This window comes from Galeopterus variegatus, unplaced genomic scaffold (genome assembly GCF_000696425.1).
Source record: "Galeopterus variegatus unplaced genomic scaffold, G_variegatus-3.0.2 Scaffold105, whole genome shotgun sequence".
In the NCBI taxonomy this organism is placed as follows: Eukaryota; Metazoa; Chordata; class Mammalia; order Dermoptera; family Cynocephalidae; genus Galeopterus; species Galeopterus variegatus.
Genome location: NW_007726216.1, coordinates 119,103 through 137,485, shown reverse-complemented (window position 1 = coordinate 137,485; position 18,383 = coordinate 119,103).

The window sequence follows — 18,383 nt, the reverse complement described above, 5'->3', positions numbered from 1 at the left end:
GGGACCAAGCCGCGAAAGGGGCCGGGGACGAAAGGTCCACGGCTGCACGCACGCTGTTCGGCGAGAGGCTGCGAACTCAGGCCGCTCCCCACCTTCTTTTGTAATCCCAGCTTTTTGTTGGGGAAAGAGGCAGGGAAAGGGTGCTAATGAATGGGAAAGCAAGAAAAGAGGTGGAGAGAGGGTGTCACTCAAGACCGTGCTTGGCAGCGGATGCTTTTACTGCCATCCTGTCATTCCTTAATGAAGATGAGGGCTGGGGGAGGAGGATCGTCCAAGAAAAACACCAAACAAAAACTGTTCGGGAAGGTGTGCAACAACAAACGGCAATCTGTAAAGACAGCTTCTCTCGCGTTTTGCCCCAAACTCAACAAATATATATCCAATGCCTATCCCCACTAAAGACAACGTAGAGAGAGGTCAGGAAAGCAGGGAAATACCGACACTCTGTGAACCCTCTTGTATATTACCCCCAAGCTCCCAGCACCTTCTGTGCTCTGTATACTCCTTATACATGTTAGACTTGTCAGGATAAAAATGCAACTAAAGGGGGGTGATGCACAGGGTCAGCCAGGGAGTGAGATTCTGGGTGTTGCCGTTGTGCTAGGTTGCATTCAATATGAAGATTTCTGTTCAACTGAGCATGTGTGGAATGAGCCAACGCCATCAGACAGGTATATACCTCAGTTGAAGACCAATAAAAAAAAGTCTTTGTTCCTCCGCACAGCAGAAGTGCCCGGTTAGTTCAAAGTCAGTTTCCAGAAATCGTCTGGTAAAATTCTCAGTGTGATAATTAAAAAAAAAAAGTATTTGCCAAAGTGGAGGGGGCGGGGTGGACACAGCCTATTTTCTCTTCAGAAACATTTTGTGCAAACCCTTGACCACTCCCTCAAGAGGCTGAGAGATTTGCCTGTTAATGATTTGAGTTCGAAATCTTTTTTTTTTTAATTCAGGTCAGAGGGAAAATGTAATTGCACAAGAAGGTTTTCCTCCTTTCCCAAAGAACTTGAGCATTCTCTAGAGAAGGGGGCTTCACAGTCTGAGAAACATCACTTCCTTTGAGGGTCCAACAGTTACAAGTCACTCACCCCCAAGTTAGCTTGTCCACCTTGTGCCTAATGAATAAGGCGTCACTCCATTCTGCCCTGAAGTGCACAGCGACCCTCTCAAGTCACCTTGTCAGCTTCACTTCCTTTCCCCAGCCCAAGTCTGAGCTATGCCAAGTCTTATCGACTTCATTTTGGGGTTTATTATCTTCCACAGGGACCTAAGCTCAGAGGTAGAAAAGCACAATTATAAAGTAAAACAGAAAAGAAAGCGGAGGTGTGAAAAACAAACAAACAAAAAAACGACTGCAAGGATAAGTATGCTTTCTGCCCATGGAATCACAGCTAGTTTAGATCTGGAAAGAGCCTTAGTGTTTAGATAGTCTAATTCCCTCATTTACACATGTGGTGGATATGGTGGTTCCTCTCCCGAGAGCCATCCCACACCTCCACCACAGGGTAGCAGCTCTGGGTTTGAGGTGGAACTATAACCACCTTACCTGGAGAGGTGAGCCCTGATTCATTAAACTAATCAACACAGCCCCTCACTACAGAGATTGGCCTAACTTAATCAGCTCTTGGCATTCCCTGGTCACAGACCTTGAATGGTTCAAGGTCTTCCAATCAGCACAAAGCTCAAGACTTTCCCTCCCCCAACCTGAATTTCGATCTCCCAACTCCCAGTGTGGTATTTAGTCATAGAGAAGTTGTTCTCTGCAATACACATCCCTCACAAGTTGTACCATATATGATGGCTAGAGGTAGCTCCTCTGCTTCTGGGACTAAAATAACCAAACCTTTTAAATGAAGTCGATTCTTCTCTCCAGTACTCTTCCAACAAATAAACACAAATATAAATGGTCAGGTGTCAATAATTTAGTTCTGTTTTAGTTTCCACAAAGAAAACGTTAAAGTAACTGAGGCACATCAGTTAGATTGTGCTCAGATGTTAATAAGTGAATATTCAACTAACGGTGGTTTAAACCAAGGGGAGAGATCTTTCTCATGTAGCAAGGAGTCTGTAGATGGATAGTTACTAATGTTGGATCAGCTACTCAGCAGCGTGATCAGCAACATAGGTTCCTTCTTTCCACTCTGCTGTCCTGGACATATTAGCTTCTGGCCTCATCATCACAAGACGGCTGCCGCAACTTCAAACACCACGGCAGAAAGCAGGAGGGCAGCGTGGGCAGGTGAGGCCTTTATGCTGCTTCTCCCACATCTTACTAGGGAAAGGAAATATCTTTTTCCCATCTCACTGGCCAGGACAGAGTCACACGGCAACCCTCACCTGTAAGAGAAGCTGGGGACACAGGCACTTGACTTTTTCTGCCTCCTACTCAGAGGTGGACAAGGGAGAAGTAGGCGGGGAATGGGCTCAGCAGCCAATCAGCAGTATTTCTAATACTAGGAAAATTACCAATGAAACAATTCTATATCTTCATAACAATGTAGATATACCTCTAGTATACGAGGGGTCTTCAAAAAGTTCATGGAAAGATTTGTATTAGCTTTTTTTATTTTTATGTTTTTATTTTTTTTAAGAAAATATAATTTTATTAATATTATTTTTTTACATTCTAGGATGTTGTTGTGGAGCAGTTGGGAGGGAGGGGGAAAGGGGAAGGAAATGTGATGGAAGAAGAAGGAAGGAGGAGGGGTGGGATTGAGGCCTGCGGTACCCCCCTCATTCCCACAAGGGAGACTGGGTGGCTCCCAGTGGTGGCTTGGGCATTGCTGGGCTGGGTGCAGATGTCAGGAGGGTGTGACAAAAGCCCTTGCCCCCCACCACCCCAGCTCGGGAACCCAGGGCTCTTCTTGCTGTGTGCTTGGTGGTTGTCACTGGGCTAGTTGCACATGTTGGGGGGCATGGCTGAGGCCCTCAGGCTCCCCACTGCCCTGGCTCGGGACAGCCCAGGGCACTTCCTGTATTATCCTTTAATTCCATTTTTCCACGGACTTTTGGAAGTACCCTCGTATAACTGATAGGCCTTTAAAAAATTCAAAAACATCTAAATACCCACAAGGATGGAGTTGGTGCTAAACAAATTGGATTTTCAGATGTCAGTGCAAGTTTTCAATGACTTAGAGGTGTTGGGCTTCCTCACAATTGCGTTAGACATTCTTAGGTTGTCAGGCTCCCACATAATTTCAGCATGATAGATATAGAAGGGGAAAACACACTCTAGAGAAATATTAGCATGAGGGCCACACAGAGGTCAGTGTGGCACAGAGCTAATTTAGGCAATTTAAAGTTCAGCCTCACTCTGTACTATGATTGTTTAAGCATATAAATTATTACTGAATTACTGAATAAAATTAAGAATGACACTGCTCCCAACTGGAATAAAGTTATTGCCTTGTGGTATAAACCAGGATGTTCTAAGCTCAAATGAAATACACCATCTGTCCCTCCAGAAAAATCAACATACATTAGACTTACACTCCAATATCATGATCCCTTTTACCATTTCTGTGTGTTCTGCCCCAGCTTCAGCATATTTTTGCTTCCAAAGCCCATGCTTGTGACTTCAGAGGACTTTGTACAAGCTACTAGAATCACTTTGCCCACGTGGGAGTACCTGGAAATGTAGGTTTTCTCCAACTGGCTATTACTTATTGGCCAGTGACTGATAGTGTAGGAATGTAAAAGCCCTGCTCCCTTGACTTGAGAAGAGGGGGCAGCTCTGAGGGACTACTTACACTCCCGAGCTCCCCTGTGGGATCAGGCAGTAGCTACCCTTCCCAGGACTTAACCTGAAATCACACCCTTGCTTAACTTCCTCTTCCTCCCTTTCCTGCTTCTCTTTCTCCTGGGAGCACTTGCTTTATCACTTGCTCATAAATCCCATATCAGGATCATCTTTTGGGGAACCCAACCTATGATAATGGTGTTTCTCAAGATGACAATTACATCAGAATCACCTGGGAGTTTATGAAAAATGTTTTAAATGTTGATTCCTGGGCCCTACCCAAGACCTACAGAATCTGAATCTCCTGGAGCATGTCGCAGGAATCTGTATTTTTATAAGCTCCCAAGTGAGTCTTGTACACCTAAAAATTAAGAACCACTGTCCTAACACTGGCCGCTGAACAAGCTCTCTGGAAAAAAAGGAGCCAACGCTGACTTCATCACTGGGGTGGAGAAGTCATAAGAAACGCATAAGAACACTCCAGGGAGCAGAAGAGGACCTGAATACAAATGTGTTTCCTTCCCAATTTCTTCTGGTGCTAGTACTGTAAACCTCTGTCTAAAGATTCATTTTGCCCTTCTTCCTTTAATATCAATGAACAAGTCACTGGAAACTTTTGTTGGACAGTAGAAATAATACTGCCTTTGGAAACAGCACAGTGTCAGTATACTGTAGTCCCCCCTTACCCACAGTTTCAGTTACCCGCTGTCAGCTGCAGCCCAAAAATATTAAATGGAAAATTCCAGAAATAAACAACTCATAAGTTTTATATTGTGTGCCATTCTGAGTAGCATAATGAAATCTCACGCCCTTTTCACTCCATCCCACCTGGGACATGAATCATCCCTTCGTCCAATGTATCCATGCTGTATACACTATCCACCCATTTAGTTCATTTAGTAGCTATTTTGACTACCAAAATACAAAACCAAAAACATAGTATAGGAGGGTTCAGTACTATCCATAGTTTCAGGCATTCACTGGGGGTCTTGGAAAATATCCCCCACAGATGAGGGGGGATTACTGTACACTGAGCATGTTGTAGCTTAAGAGTTATCCAAAAGATATCCATATACTGAGCCACTCACAATTACAAGTACTCACTGGCCTTCTGGGGACTCAACACTATGCTATGTGCTAATGAGGATTGTATTAGTTAGAATTTCTTTGGTTGCAAGTGACCAAAAATTCAAACCAGCTTAAAAAATACAGAGACTTTATTGGCTGAAATGATTGCAAAGTTGAGATACATGCTAGCTTCAGGTGAGGATTGATTCAGGACTCAAATGATGTCACTGAAGAGCCACTTTCTCCCAGTCTCATCATTATACATTCTGTGATATTGGCTTTACCCTTAGGTGTCACGAAGTAGCCCCTAGAACTCCAGGCTCTCCCCTTGAGAAAGCAAAACAATCGCCACTGTTTCAGAATTCCCCTCCTTATACATCATGGACAAGAGAAAAAGAAGTTTTATTCAGTAGGTCCTGCCCCTGTTCTAGGATTCACGTGCTCTCATTGGCCTAACATTGGGGCACATGACCATATCTGAACCAATCACTGTAGCCAGGGAGTGAGAGCCACCGAATAACTTAATCAGCCAGGGCCCAGCCCGGAGCTGAGGGTGGGAATAGAGATAGGAAAAAGCCGCAAAGGAAAGTCTGGACACTTTTAGCAGGAGACAGGCAGAATGAATGGTGGGAAATCCCCATGTTCCCCTAGTTACCCAAACATTGGCATTGGCTTTATCTTAGCACCCTATTTCTTTCTCCATGTTCAGCTAGTCGCCACACTCTGTGATTTTTTTTTCTTGCAAAATTTTGTTAGATCCAGGGGCCGGCCCGGTGGCGCACTGGATAGTGCGCCGCTTGGGAAGCACGGCGGCGCTCCCACCCGAGGGTTCGGATCCCACATGCAGACCGGTTCCCGCTCACTGGCTGAGCGAGGCGCGGGAGCAGCGCCGAGGGTTGCAATCCCGTTGCCGGTCACCGGTCCGGTACGGGGGCAACACTGAGGGTTGCGATCCGTTGCCGGACACGGAAAAAGACAAAAAAGACAAAAAAAAAAAAAATTTTGTTAGATCCCCCTTTATTTTCCATTTCTTCAGTTTCCACTCCAATCCACTCCCCCATCAACCCATACTTAAATGTTGCCCTACTGTACTCACTGGGCTCCTGCTTTCATCAGCTTTTTCCATCCTTCTCACCATGGGGAGATCCAGTTCATGTCCATGAGAGAGAATTCTCAGCATCTAGAACAGTGCCTAGTGCATAGTAAACATTCAAAAGGTAGTTGTTAAATGTTGAACGAATGCTCCTCCCACAACCAGGCACACTGTGCCAGCACCTCGGGGCCTGCCCGGTGACCCAAGGCATTGAGAAGGTGAACAGGCCCCCCCTCCCACAACCAGGCACACCGCACCAGTGCCTCGGGGCCCACCCAGGGACCTGAGGCTGGAGCCAGGGACCAGACACATCCCACAACTGGGCACGCCGCCAGTGCCAAGGAGCATCACCTCCATGTGGGTGGCCCACCACAGCCGCCACAATAAACATGGCTGCCACAAAAGTGGCTAGATGCCACAAGCATCACGCAGATGGTCTGCCAACCACTGGAGTACATTGACACGGGGAGCGTAATTAGAGGGGGGTGGGGGAGGGAAAGGGGGATGAGGAGAGATCGGACAAGGGGCATAAAGAATAATTACGATTTGTAACAATACATATGCTAGGAATATTGATTTGATCAACATATCTCAGCATTGAACCCCCAAAATATGTATAATCAATTTGGATTCAATAAAAAAATAAATTTAAATAAATAAATAAATAAATAAATAAATAAATAAATAAATAAATAAATAAATGTTAAATGAATGAATAAATAACTTCATAGCCCTTATTACTTCCTGGAATTCACTTTCATTTATTTTGTTTATAGACTTTTCCCTTCACCCTTAACACATAGAAAGTGTCTGGAACATAGTAGGTACTCCACATACATTTGTTAAATAAGTTAATGACTATATGTTTCTTGAATTAGAGAATCACTCATAGTTAGGAAGTGAATAAGGAGCCAACAGAAACAGTTAAAGTGGTTGAGGTCTTGGGGAGAAAATGCATAACAGAAGAAAGAAGATTTTCACCAAGAAGGGAAGAGTCAACAACATCAGAGCTGAAGAAGTATCAAAGAGAGCAGGGACAGAGGAAAGGACATTGGATTTATTTCTACTAACTGAAAATAGTTCAACTAGTTATGTTTCGTGTAGAAAAAGAAATTAAAATCTCACACAGCATTTGAATTTTTCCTTCTATCTTAGCTATGAGAAATTTAAAAGGTAAGTGTAGGAAATTAAATCTCCTTTAATTCTTTTGTCTGCATTTCCTGTTGCTTTCTTTCCAGGTTGCCACGAAACTGTCACACCACATGGTAAAACTCTCACAATCAGCTGCAATATGTTCAATGGGTGACTTATACTGAGCCCAGCTCTGGCTAAGTTGCAAAGAATCATGTAAGTCACGCAAGCCTCAATAGAAAGGAGTATAATTTACTATGCTAAGTGCACTGTGGAAAAGGTCAAGTGATTAATAAGTCACCAATATGAAATACAAGGCTATCAACACTGGAAGGTTTAATCATTTACTCTCCTTGGGGCTTGGGTGAAGCAGATCCTTTCTGGGGGTCTTTTCTGGCAGCATGAATCTGCAAAATTCTCAAAGAGATATTTCCTCCTTACACTTTCTCTTAAAATGATATCTTTTTAGAAAAATAAATGGAGGCTCTTTTCCTAAAAAATCTTTATTCTCAAAGAGGTAATCTATAATGTCAGGACCTACACTAATAAGATATTTTCCATTTTGGTCAAGAGAAAAAATACACATGCTGTTTGTGGTTATTCCCAGTTCTAATAGGAACTCTTCAATATTTTGCCTTAAGTATCCTAAGCAAATATTTCCCATTCAAGCTTATTTACCCTTTTTATCACTTTTAAATTCTCTTGTAAATGGAGACAATAGTTAAGAAAGTAATCTTTTTAAAGACAACAGCAAATCCAAACTAAGAGAAAAAGATAGAGATTCTGATGATCTGTAAAGAAATAATGGAAGGACCATTTATTTTTTTTTTATTTTATTTATTTTTTTTCCTTTTGTCTTTTTTCATGTCCGGCAACGGACCGCAACCCTCAGTGTCGCGCCCGTACCGGACCATGACCGGCAAAGGGATCGCAACCCTCGGTGCTGCGCCCGCCCCTCGCTCAGCCAGTGAGCGGGAACCGGTCTGTATGTGGGATCCGAACCCTCAGCGGGAGCGCCACCACACTCCCAAGCGGCGCACTGTAGCAGTGCGCCACTGGGCCGGCCTGGAAGGACCATTTATTGAAGGCTTATTATAAATGCCAGACACTATGTAAAGACATTACATGTATTTCATTCAATCCACATAACAACCTTATGAGGTAGATATTAATGCCGTCATTTTACAGATGAGGAAACTGAGACTTGGAGAGAGGTTGAGTAGTGTGCCAAGATCACACAATGAGAAAAGAGATGGGACCAATGTTAGAAACGAGTCTGCCAGATCTCAAAGCCTGAATCGTCTTGCACCGTGCCATTGGCTTTCTTGTGTTTCTCTGCAGCAGTAAGTCTTATTTTCATTTTTTTCAGATTAAGCAAAGTATATCCTAGGCAAACGGTACAATGGGTTTAATAACAATAGCAGCAGCAATAATAGTTCCTGCTTTTTGAAGTTTTATTTAGTGCCAGGCACTGTGCTATTTTTCAAGCATTTATATGCTCATTTAATAAAATTTTATTGAGCCTTTATTATGTACTAGGTGCTGAGGGTACAATAGTGAGTAAAATAAACATAATTCTTACCCTTTTGGAGCTTACTGGTTAGTGAGGGAGGCAGACATGAATCAAATAATCACAAAAATAACTGTATAATTATTTTGACAAGTGTGACAAGACCATTCAATGGGGGAAAGAACAGTCTTTTCATGGTGTGGGGAATACCAGGCATCCACATGCAAAAGAATAAAGTTGAATCCTTACCTTATACCATATTCAAAAATTAGCTTAAAATGGATCAAAGACCTAAATGTGAGACCTTATACTATAAAGTTCTTAGAAGAAAACACAGAGGAAAAGCTTTATGACATTGGATTTGGCAATGATTTCCTGGATATGACACCAAAAACACAGGCAACAAAAGTAAAAATAGATAAATTGAAGTATATGAGAATTTAAAACATTTTGTGTATCAAAAGACACAGTCAACAGAGTAAAAAGGCAGCCTACAGACTTATAGTATGGCAGAAAATATTTGCAAATCATATTTCTGATAAGTGGTTAATATCCAGAATGTATGAAGAACTTCTACAACTCAACAACAAAAACCCAAATAACCCAATTAAAAAATGGGCAAAGGACTCGAATAGACACTTCTCTAAAGATGTACAAATGTCCAAAAAGCTTATTTAAAAGGTGTTTGACATCATTAATCACTAGGGAAATGTAAATCAAAACCACAAGATATCGCCTCACACCCATTAGGAAGGGTGCTATAGGAAAAACAGAAAGAAAGTGCTATGGTTTGAAGGTGTCCCACAAAAATTCATGTATTAAAAACTTAATTGCCATTGTAATAGTGTTGGGAGGTGGGGCCTTTAAGAGGTGATTAGATCACAAAGGCTCTGCCCTCATGAGTGGATTAATGTTGTTATGTCAAGAGTGGGTTAGTTACTGTGGGAGTGGGCTCCTCATAAAAAGGATGAGTTTGTCTCACTTCTCTTTCTATCTCATGCGATTGCTTCTGCGCTTCCACCATGAGATAACCCTGGCCAGATGGCAGTACCATGCTCTTGGAATTCTCAAATAAACTACTGTTCTTTATAAATTACCCAGTCTTGGGTATCATGTTATAGCAGCAGAAAATGAACTAAGAAAGATAGACAAAGAAAAACAAAACAAGTGTGGGTGAGGATGTGGAGAAATTGGAACCCTGTGCACTGTTGATGGGAACTTATAATGGTCTAGCTGCTATAGAAAACAGTATGGTGGGATCCTTAAGAAACTGAAAATAGAATTACCATGTGATCCGGCAATATCACTTTTGGGAATATGTCTAAAAGAATTGAAACCAGGTTCCCAAAGAAATATTTGGACACCCATGTTTATGGCAGCATTATTCACAATAGCCAAAAGGTGGAAGTGACTCAAATGTCCATTGACAAATGAATGGATAAATAAAATATAATATATACATACAATGGAATACTATTCATCCTTAAAAAGGAAGGAAATTCTGACACATGCTACAACATGGATGAACCTTGAGGAGTTACGCTAAGTGAAATAAGCCAGTCACAAAAAGGCAAAATACTGTATGATTTCCATTATATGAGGTATCAGGAGTAGTCAAACTCATAGTAACAGAAAGTAGAATGGTGGTTGACAGGGGCTGAGGGGAGGGGGAAATATGAAATTATTGTTTAATGGGTACAAAGTTTCAATTTTGCAAGATGAAAAAGTTCTGGAAATTGGTTACACAACAATGTGGATATACTTAACACTAGTGAACTGTACACTTAAAAATAGTTAAGATGGTAAATTTGTTATATGTTATTTTATTGCAATTAAAAATTTAGAAAATGTTAAATGTATAATTAAATGTTTATCTCCTTTAATCTTTTAAACAACTCTATGAGAGATTTTTATTGTGCTCATTTTATAGAGCAAACTCAGTAAAAAGGCCAAGTCACTTGCCCAAAGTGACACAGTTAGTTATGAGTAGGGATGGAATCTGAACCCATTTCCTGAGCTGAAAGTTCATGCTCTAAACTATCACCCAACTTAGATAACCAGGTCTTCAAATGAATGAACAAAACCACCTCTTTTGGGGATTAGTCACTACAGTTGGAGAGATCACAGAGCACCACGCTGAGCATGGAATGTGAGTACCAGTGGTTGTCAAGGATACTGATAAAGACCCTGTCTCCCATTATTATGCCAATACCTCTTCCCACTGCTGCCAGTGAGAAATGCACGTAAGTGTGGCATCAGGACAATTTGGTTTTCTTGTTTCTATTCCAAAAACTTTTTACCCTTGCACACTGAATATAACACCTTAAACCCAAGTGGAGATAGAGCCTAGCATTTTTTTTAGTAGTAAAAGCCTGTTGGCAGGGCAGAATGCCAACTGATGACATGACTTTCTAAGACAAAGCCCTTGGTTTACATCCCAGAGTTCCAGTTAAATCAAAGTCTGCCTAAGCCTAAATAAGGTAGCTAATGTATGTGAACTGGAAAGCAGTTTTTCCGGGGAAAGGAGGAAAAAAAAGTGACAGATGCCCTGGTTGGACATCATGAGAAGGTGTGGGGAGGGTGATATGACCTGTTTGATCGGCTTAGGCACTTCAGAGTGAAGCTACTGTAACCTTAAAGAAAATCATCCATACGAATAGTTTACCAAAGTTGATGGTCTTGTGAGGACTGTTTTAGGTCAAACAAGTACAGGCAGGCAGCCAGGGACTGGGCAGTGGGTGGCAGGAGTGGACTTGGGGATGGGCGGAAGTGCTATTGGCTTAAGTGGGACCAAGCAGGGATGGGACTTAGGTCAAGTGAAAGAATGTAGTAGTGTCGTCCTGCCATAAGCTCAGACATACCAGGGTAACATGGAGGAGATAGACATAGCTCACAATTTGCACAATCAGATTATAGCTTCATTCCCAGAAAGCCTAAGTCTCCAGAAATTATTTAGAGCTATGAATTTGAGAATATAAAATGGCTGGAAAAGGATTCTGGGTATTTTGATAATGCAGCTTTTTTGTCTAATGTGACGCTTTTCAATAGGAAGAAAAACCTGGGCAAACTGTCTCTCCCCCTAGCCTTTGAGCTATTTTCCTTACGATTACTTTTTCTGAAAGCAAAATAACAAACTTTAAAAAGAACGCTAGAATCCACAATGGTCTGGAATGACATTTTTAAGAAGACAAGGAAAGTCATTTGAGTAGGTTTATCACATAAAAGACCACTTAGACTACTTGGAATAGTAAGTTGAGGCTCTCAAGTCAAACTGAAAGATGCCCATTAACTTATGAATAGTTCAATTAAGGAAACTAAATTAGTAGTAGGCTTATGGGAAAACCTACTAAACTTGAATGTTTAGAATTCAGAGACTTCTTTGACATAAGGGGTATTTTTTTTTTTTTTTTTTTTACCCTGGGGTTACTGGAAGTCATAAAACCCTCCATTAAAAGTCATTATATTTCAACATACACACAAATAATTATACCACCTCGTACTATGATCTCTTTTATATCAGATTTTTGACAGAGAAGAATAAATACTGCAGCTGGTCTATAAGCTGAAATTTCCTGACTCATGAATTCTTATCCTTCGTGACCTGGGAGGTAGGACAAATGCTGAGGAGGGAGGTGGAGAGAAGCTCCCGGTAAGGTCATCATTTATGTCTAGAACACTGAGGCAGTTTTATTGTACCTTACCAGGCACTTGTGGGAAGCATTGTCTCCACCGGGAGACCAGGCACTCAGGCTGTGCTGCAGAAAACGGTTACAGGAGAATGATGGAAGGTGTCATAGCTCTCAGAAATGAAGGGACGGAACACATTTTGGCAACAAAAAACCTGCTTTCTTTAGCAGGCTACTATATAACTGGGTTTTAAAGCTAATTTTCTTTCCCATATCCACTTTAGCTTTTGCTTAAATTCAAAGAAATAAACTCAATTCCAAAGTAATTTGCTGATATTAGTCTTTTATTCTTTCTTTCTTTTAGTGTCTGCTAAGTGCCTGGCACAGTGCTCAGTGCGGGAGGCATGTTGGGTGACAAAACAAAGGAAGAGATCTTTATCAAAGGTTCACACCAAATGGATATAGAATTATAAACTAAAGTAAGTGCTCTCAGTGAAGACACCATTGTGTGTAAAATGGGGACTTAACCTAGACTTGGGTGTGATAGTGGGAGGTCAGGTAAGAACTAGGCCAAAGGTTGGACTGGGGGTGGGGAAGTCTAGACAGAAGAAACAGCACGTACAAAGGCCCTGGGGATGGAAGGTACAAGGCATATTGTAGGAACCGAAAAAAGGACTGTGGTGGCAGGAACAAAGGGAGTGAGGGGGAGAGCAACCCAAGATGAAGTTGGGGGTGTGGTAAGGATTTTGATCCTCTTGGGAAGCCATTGATGAGTATTTAAAAAGGATTTAGCATAATTAGATTTGCATTATTGAAAAGATGACTTCAGCTGCAGTTTGGAGAATATATTCGAGGGGAGCAAGAGTGGACAGTGAGAAAACTTCGGCTTTTGCATGGTAGAGAGATGATGATTGATTGTGCCAGTGTGGTATGCTGGGTGTTCTCCATTTGCCCCTCCACGTTCACTTGCCACCCTCTCCATCCTGTCCTATGCCCCAGGCAGCTGAACTATATGAACTACAGAAACCAGATCCCATGCCCTCTGGCTGCTGGTTAAGTTTGGCCAATGGGAAGCCTCTGTAGGAGACTGGAATTTGGAGAAGAATTAAGTCAGGGTATTTATTTCCCAGTTCTTTACCTCCTGGGCTGTGTCTGGCTTGCTGTGTCTTTCAGCAGAAGATTATACTCCTCTCAAATCTACCTTATGGGGCCGAGCCCGGTGGCGCACTCGAGAGGGTGTGGCACTGGGAGTGCAGCAGCGCTCCCGCCGCGGGTTTGGATCCTATATAGGGATGACCCGTGCTCTCACAGCGCTCACTGGCTGAGCGCGGTGCGGCCGGTCTCAAAAAGGACAAAAAAAAAAAAAAAAAAATCTACCTTATGTACATGACTTGCTCTTTCAAGGTTGCAGTAATTGCCACCTTTCCCAGTCCCTTCAGGCCCAGGGGAGTTGATAGCATTGCTTTTATTGCCAAGGGTTTCTATATTTTCTATTTGGTGTGGTTTCTCTACATTCTTCCCTTTGTAAATAATCCCTCCTCCGATTCTTCTCATTTGAGTGTCATGTTTCCTGTTGGGACCTTCACTGATATAGGTGGTAGCTGGATATGAAGGGAAATGAACAGATTAGAGATGTAGTTAGGAGGTTAAATTAGCAGGATTGGTGATCATAAAAAGCATTACTTACAGACATAAATTATTACAGCAATAGTACTTTTACTTTTATTACTAACAAAATAGATGCCATGGTCTACTAGCTGGGAATAATAATATTTGCGTTCATTATCATTTACAGGAATTTTGATTTTCAAAAGAAGCAAGATTCCATTAGCAAAAGAGAGACAACGGTGATGGAAAGGTAATATTTGGGAATTCCACTTTAACCCTCCCTTTCTCTTCCGAATTTGCCTGTGTTCTTCCATAAATCTGTTGAATATTGTAACAGAAATCTAGTTATATAACATCAAATCCAAACTCTAGGCAAAGACTTTTTCCAATTATCCTATTTGTTTTTCTAACATGTATTCACTGGTAGTATCCCCTGGGCTTTGCTCCTATACCCTTTCCAATCATGGGAAAATACGTACAAATCTATTGAAAGGTTGCTTGTGATCTGTGCAACTCACAAATGTTTGCTGTTGTCGCTGCTTTTAGCTGGACTGCACCAAACCATACCAAAGTGGTAAATAAAGTTTCTTCAGTGTTTAAGTTCCTCCTAAAGAAGACACCACAATCTTCTTTGTTGAATTAAAATGCCTAATGATGTTACAGTCTGTGTCCCTTCCTGATTCATGTGGGGATTAAGACTAGCTTGCCTTTATACTATAAATTTAAAAATGTTCATTTACTTGAAAACTTGATCTTTCCAGAATTATCTGCCCAGTTTCCTTGTGTTAACCTTTAGCTTCTGTAATAGTTTCCTATTGCTGCTGTAACAAATTACACAAATTTAGTGTCTTAAAACAACATACCTTTTTTCCCTCTTATTCTGGAGGTCAGAAGTCCTAAAATAAGTTGGCAAGAGGGCGTTCCTTCTGGAGGTTCTAGGGACAGTCTGTTTCCCTGTCTCCTTTTCTTTCTAGCTTCTAGAGGCCACTTGAATTTTTGGCTTATGGCCCCAGCCTCTGTCTTCAGAGCCAGCAGCATAGCATCTCCCTCTCCCTCTCTCTGTCTCTTTCTCTGTCTCTCTGCCCTTGCGTTATCACATTGCCTATTGCCTTCTGCGTCTATGACCCTCCCTCCTTCCTCTTATAAAGACCCTTGTGATTACATTGGGCACACCCAGATAATCCAGGATGATCTTCTCATTTCAAGATTCTTAACTTAATCACATCTGCAAAATCTCCTTTGCCATGAAAAGTAGCATATTCGCAGGTTCCTGGGATTAAGATGTGGACATCTTTGGGGAGGCCTTTATTCAGCCAACCACAGCTTCATTCCTATGATCTATTCCAAAGCACCTCGTTTTTCTCAAATTCACCCCTTTTGTTCCTATCACCTAAGCATTCTGCTACTACCTCTCCACATGTCAAAATCTTCCTCCAATTCAATGGCAATTGAACAAATATTTTCTTTTCTGTTTTTTTTTTTTTTTTGTCTTTTTTCGTGTCCGGCAACGGATCGCAACCCTCAGTGTCACGCCCGCACCTCGCTCAGCCAGTGAGCGGGAACCGGTCTGTATGTGGGATCCGAACCCTCGGCGGGAGCGCCGCCACACTCCCAAGCGGCGCACTGTAGCAGTGCGCCACCGGGCGGTCCCATGAACAAATATTTTCTGAGTATAGTGCTAGACTTGGAGATAAAGCAGTGAACCAGACACTGCTAATGAGTTCATTTCCTCCGAAACCTCCCCACTATACTTGGTGGGGAGCCCTGAGGAAGAGAGTTGAGCTCTGGGTCTTTACTAACTACTTGCAGCTGTGTGGAGTAGAACACACATCTCATCTTACAGTTCTCACTGCCCTGATCATTTCTCACCTTTTTAAAAGAAAATTTTTTTCAGTATTCTTATGGGTTTCCTCTGTATCCTTTCAATATCCCCTTAGTTTTGAGCTGGTACAAGGCACATTTCTCTAGTAACGTTTTAAATGTTACAGAATTAATCAAAGACTGATAATCAAAAACATTATTAATAGTATCTTTGCAATCACAGAGGGGGCATGAAGAAGGAATATTTCTGGGTGATTTTATACTTTATGTACTTATAGTTATACAATGAACATGTAGTTTTCTAATTAAATAAAAATATAAGATAAAAAGGCAAAATGTTTTCAATTTCCAGATCTTAAAATTCAAATTCCATAATAACAATTAACACTAGATTTTTGCATAGACACAGAAAACAAATCTGCTTCATAGTTTAAGCAATTGTTTATAATCAGGACTGACTACATAATTCTCAGGGCCCGGCATTAAATGAAAACATAGGTCCCTTATTCAAAAATTATTAAGAATTCCAAGTCAGCAACAGCAGAGCATTAAATGAAGTGCGGGCCCCTTCTAATTGCAGGGTCTTTTGCGACTGCATAGATCATCTGCCCATGAAGCCAAACCGGTTGTAATTATTGTCACACATATACACAACGGCCTTTACATCACATTAGGCAAAATCTGAGAACTGTAACTAGGTTTTGCAAATTTCAGTGATGAGAAACAAACTTTACATGTGGTAATAATCAGCTTTGCTGCCTTTTGGTGTTTTCTTTGTACAGGTTTGATAATAGTAATTATTGGTTTAAGTGTGTCTACCTGATACTAAAATTCATGAAAAATGTGAAGCATTCAGTCAGTTTCCTGGATCTTTCCCCAGATCTAGTTATTTCACATTATGCAACAAACAAATGGGAGCTTGACCTTCAGTGACCAGACTCGACATCGGTGTGTTGCCTCCAGAATCCCTTGACCTTCCAAGCCTGCCATCAGCAGATTGGAATATTTTACTCAACTGACAAACAACCTGACTCTGGCCATTGAGTTAGTGGTTAGATTAGGGCCTCTAAGACAACTGAAGTTTCTTCTTGGCTTTGTGTTTAAAGACTTTGAATAGTTTATTTCATCCTGCTGTGAAAGGGGAATAATTAAATTCTTCAAAGTCCCAACCCAGAGAGGTACCAAATGAAGTCAACACTTGGAGAGCCTCACATAAAATTTGCTCTGAAAATGCAAATCTTCCTCCACTTCTTCAGCCCTAGCTCCTACTTAGCTGAGGGGTCACCTCTTCCTAGAAGCCCTTTTTGATCCCTTCCCCAGCCCTATCCCTGCTCTGTGTTTCTGTAGCAACCTCTACACACATCTATCACAGCTTTTCCCACATTGTGATACAATTATACTTGGGTACATTCTTCTCACCATACTATGGTGGACACGGAGATGGACTGCCCAGATCCCCTTTCGAGGGAGGGCTTGCTGCCCAGTGGAAGGAAGGGTGGCCAGCCCCTTCAGGGTCTGCTTCTGTGGCAGAGAGCCTTCTTGCCCTAGGTCATGTCCCTCCCTGGCAGCCCACGATCAATGGCTCATCAAGCTGGGGAGGTCCGGCCCTAGCCAGTTCAACCAGATTTGGAACAACTCAGATGGACAATTCTTGCTCCAGAGCTCCCTGTTGGGTTGGGGGAGACTCTATTGGATTTGGATTGCAGTTCAATTTGTCCCTTGGTCCAGTCCCACCCTTCCACCCCCACCCCATGTTCCTTTCACAGGTGTTGTCCTTAATAACCACACGTACTCCAAACTCCATCTCATTGTCTGCTTTTGGAGAATCAACCTTATGACACAGAGTCTGAATTCCTTGTATTACTTGCCTTTACACTCCTAACTCTCAGCACCTTGCTAAGGCCACAGTACACACCCAATAACTGCTGGTTGAACCAAACAGTTTACTACGGACTTAAAAAATACAGTATTGTTTCTGATTTTCTTTCTTCCTGTCACAGAGAATCATATGGAAATCATTGTGAAGGTTTTTAATGTTGTTAAACATACAACCAATAAAAAAAAAAATGTAATAAAGTGGTGCCGAAATATCTTTAAACAAATTATTCAGCAAGTACAATCTTTATGCATCATCTGTATAGTTTTTTTATCATGATAACATCAGCATTCTAATATAGTATTAGACTTTGCCAGTCTCTTTACAAATTGTTAAAGCAATGCCTTTGTTTAAGCTTTGGGAAAATGTTTATTTGTTGGAAATGAAGGCGATCCCCAAAGTGCTTTTTAATATGAAGAATGCAGCATGGATTCTTAGTTATGGGTTTTCATTACAATACATTTTTGTTTGTTTGTTTTTGAACAAGATGCTTTAGAAGAGAAACCAGGTTGGGGGGAACTGAAGGAAGCAATGAAGAGAAGAAATAAACAAGTTGTGAGCAATGTCAAGAGGCTGTGAATGACGTTACAGCTGCTAAATCAGTTTCCACTGCAATTAGGATCAGAAATAAAATTGAAAGAGAAAACAAAATGAATGCCAAACAACATCCCTACAACCACCCTCCTGAAGACACCTTCCCAGAGCCCCCCAAATTTGCCTACCCTATAATCTAACATCATGCTAAGTACAGCAACTTTGATTTCCAATTAGTAGGCAGTAAATTAATCTAAGTGCAATGGGTTTTGGAGCTCAAAAGATGCCAGAACTCGAGGGAGAGGGACGTTCAAGTGCAGAAGGGTGAGAAGAGGCAAATTGGGGTAAGGCTAAACGTATGTGAGCACAAGAGGACCTGA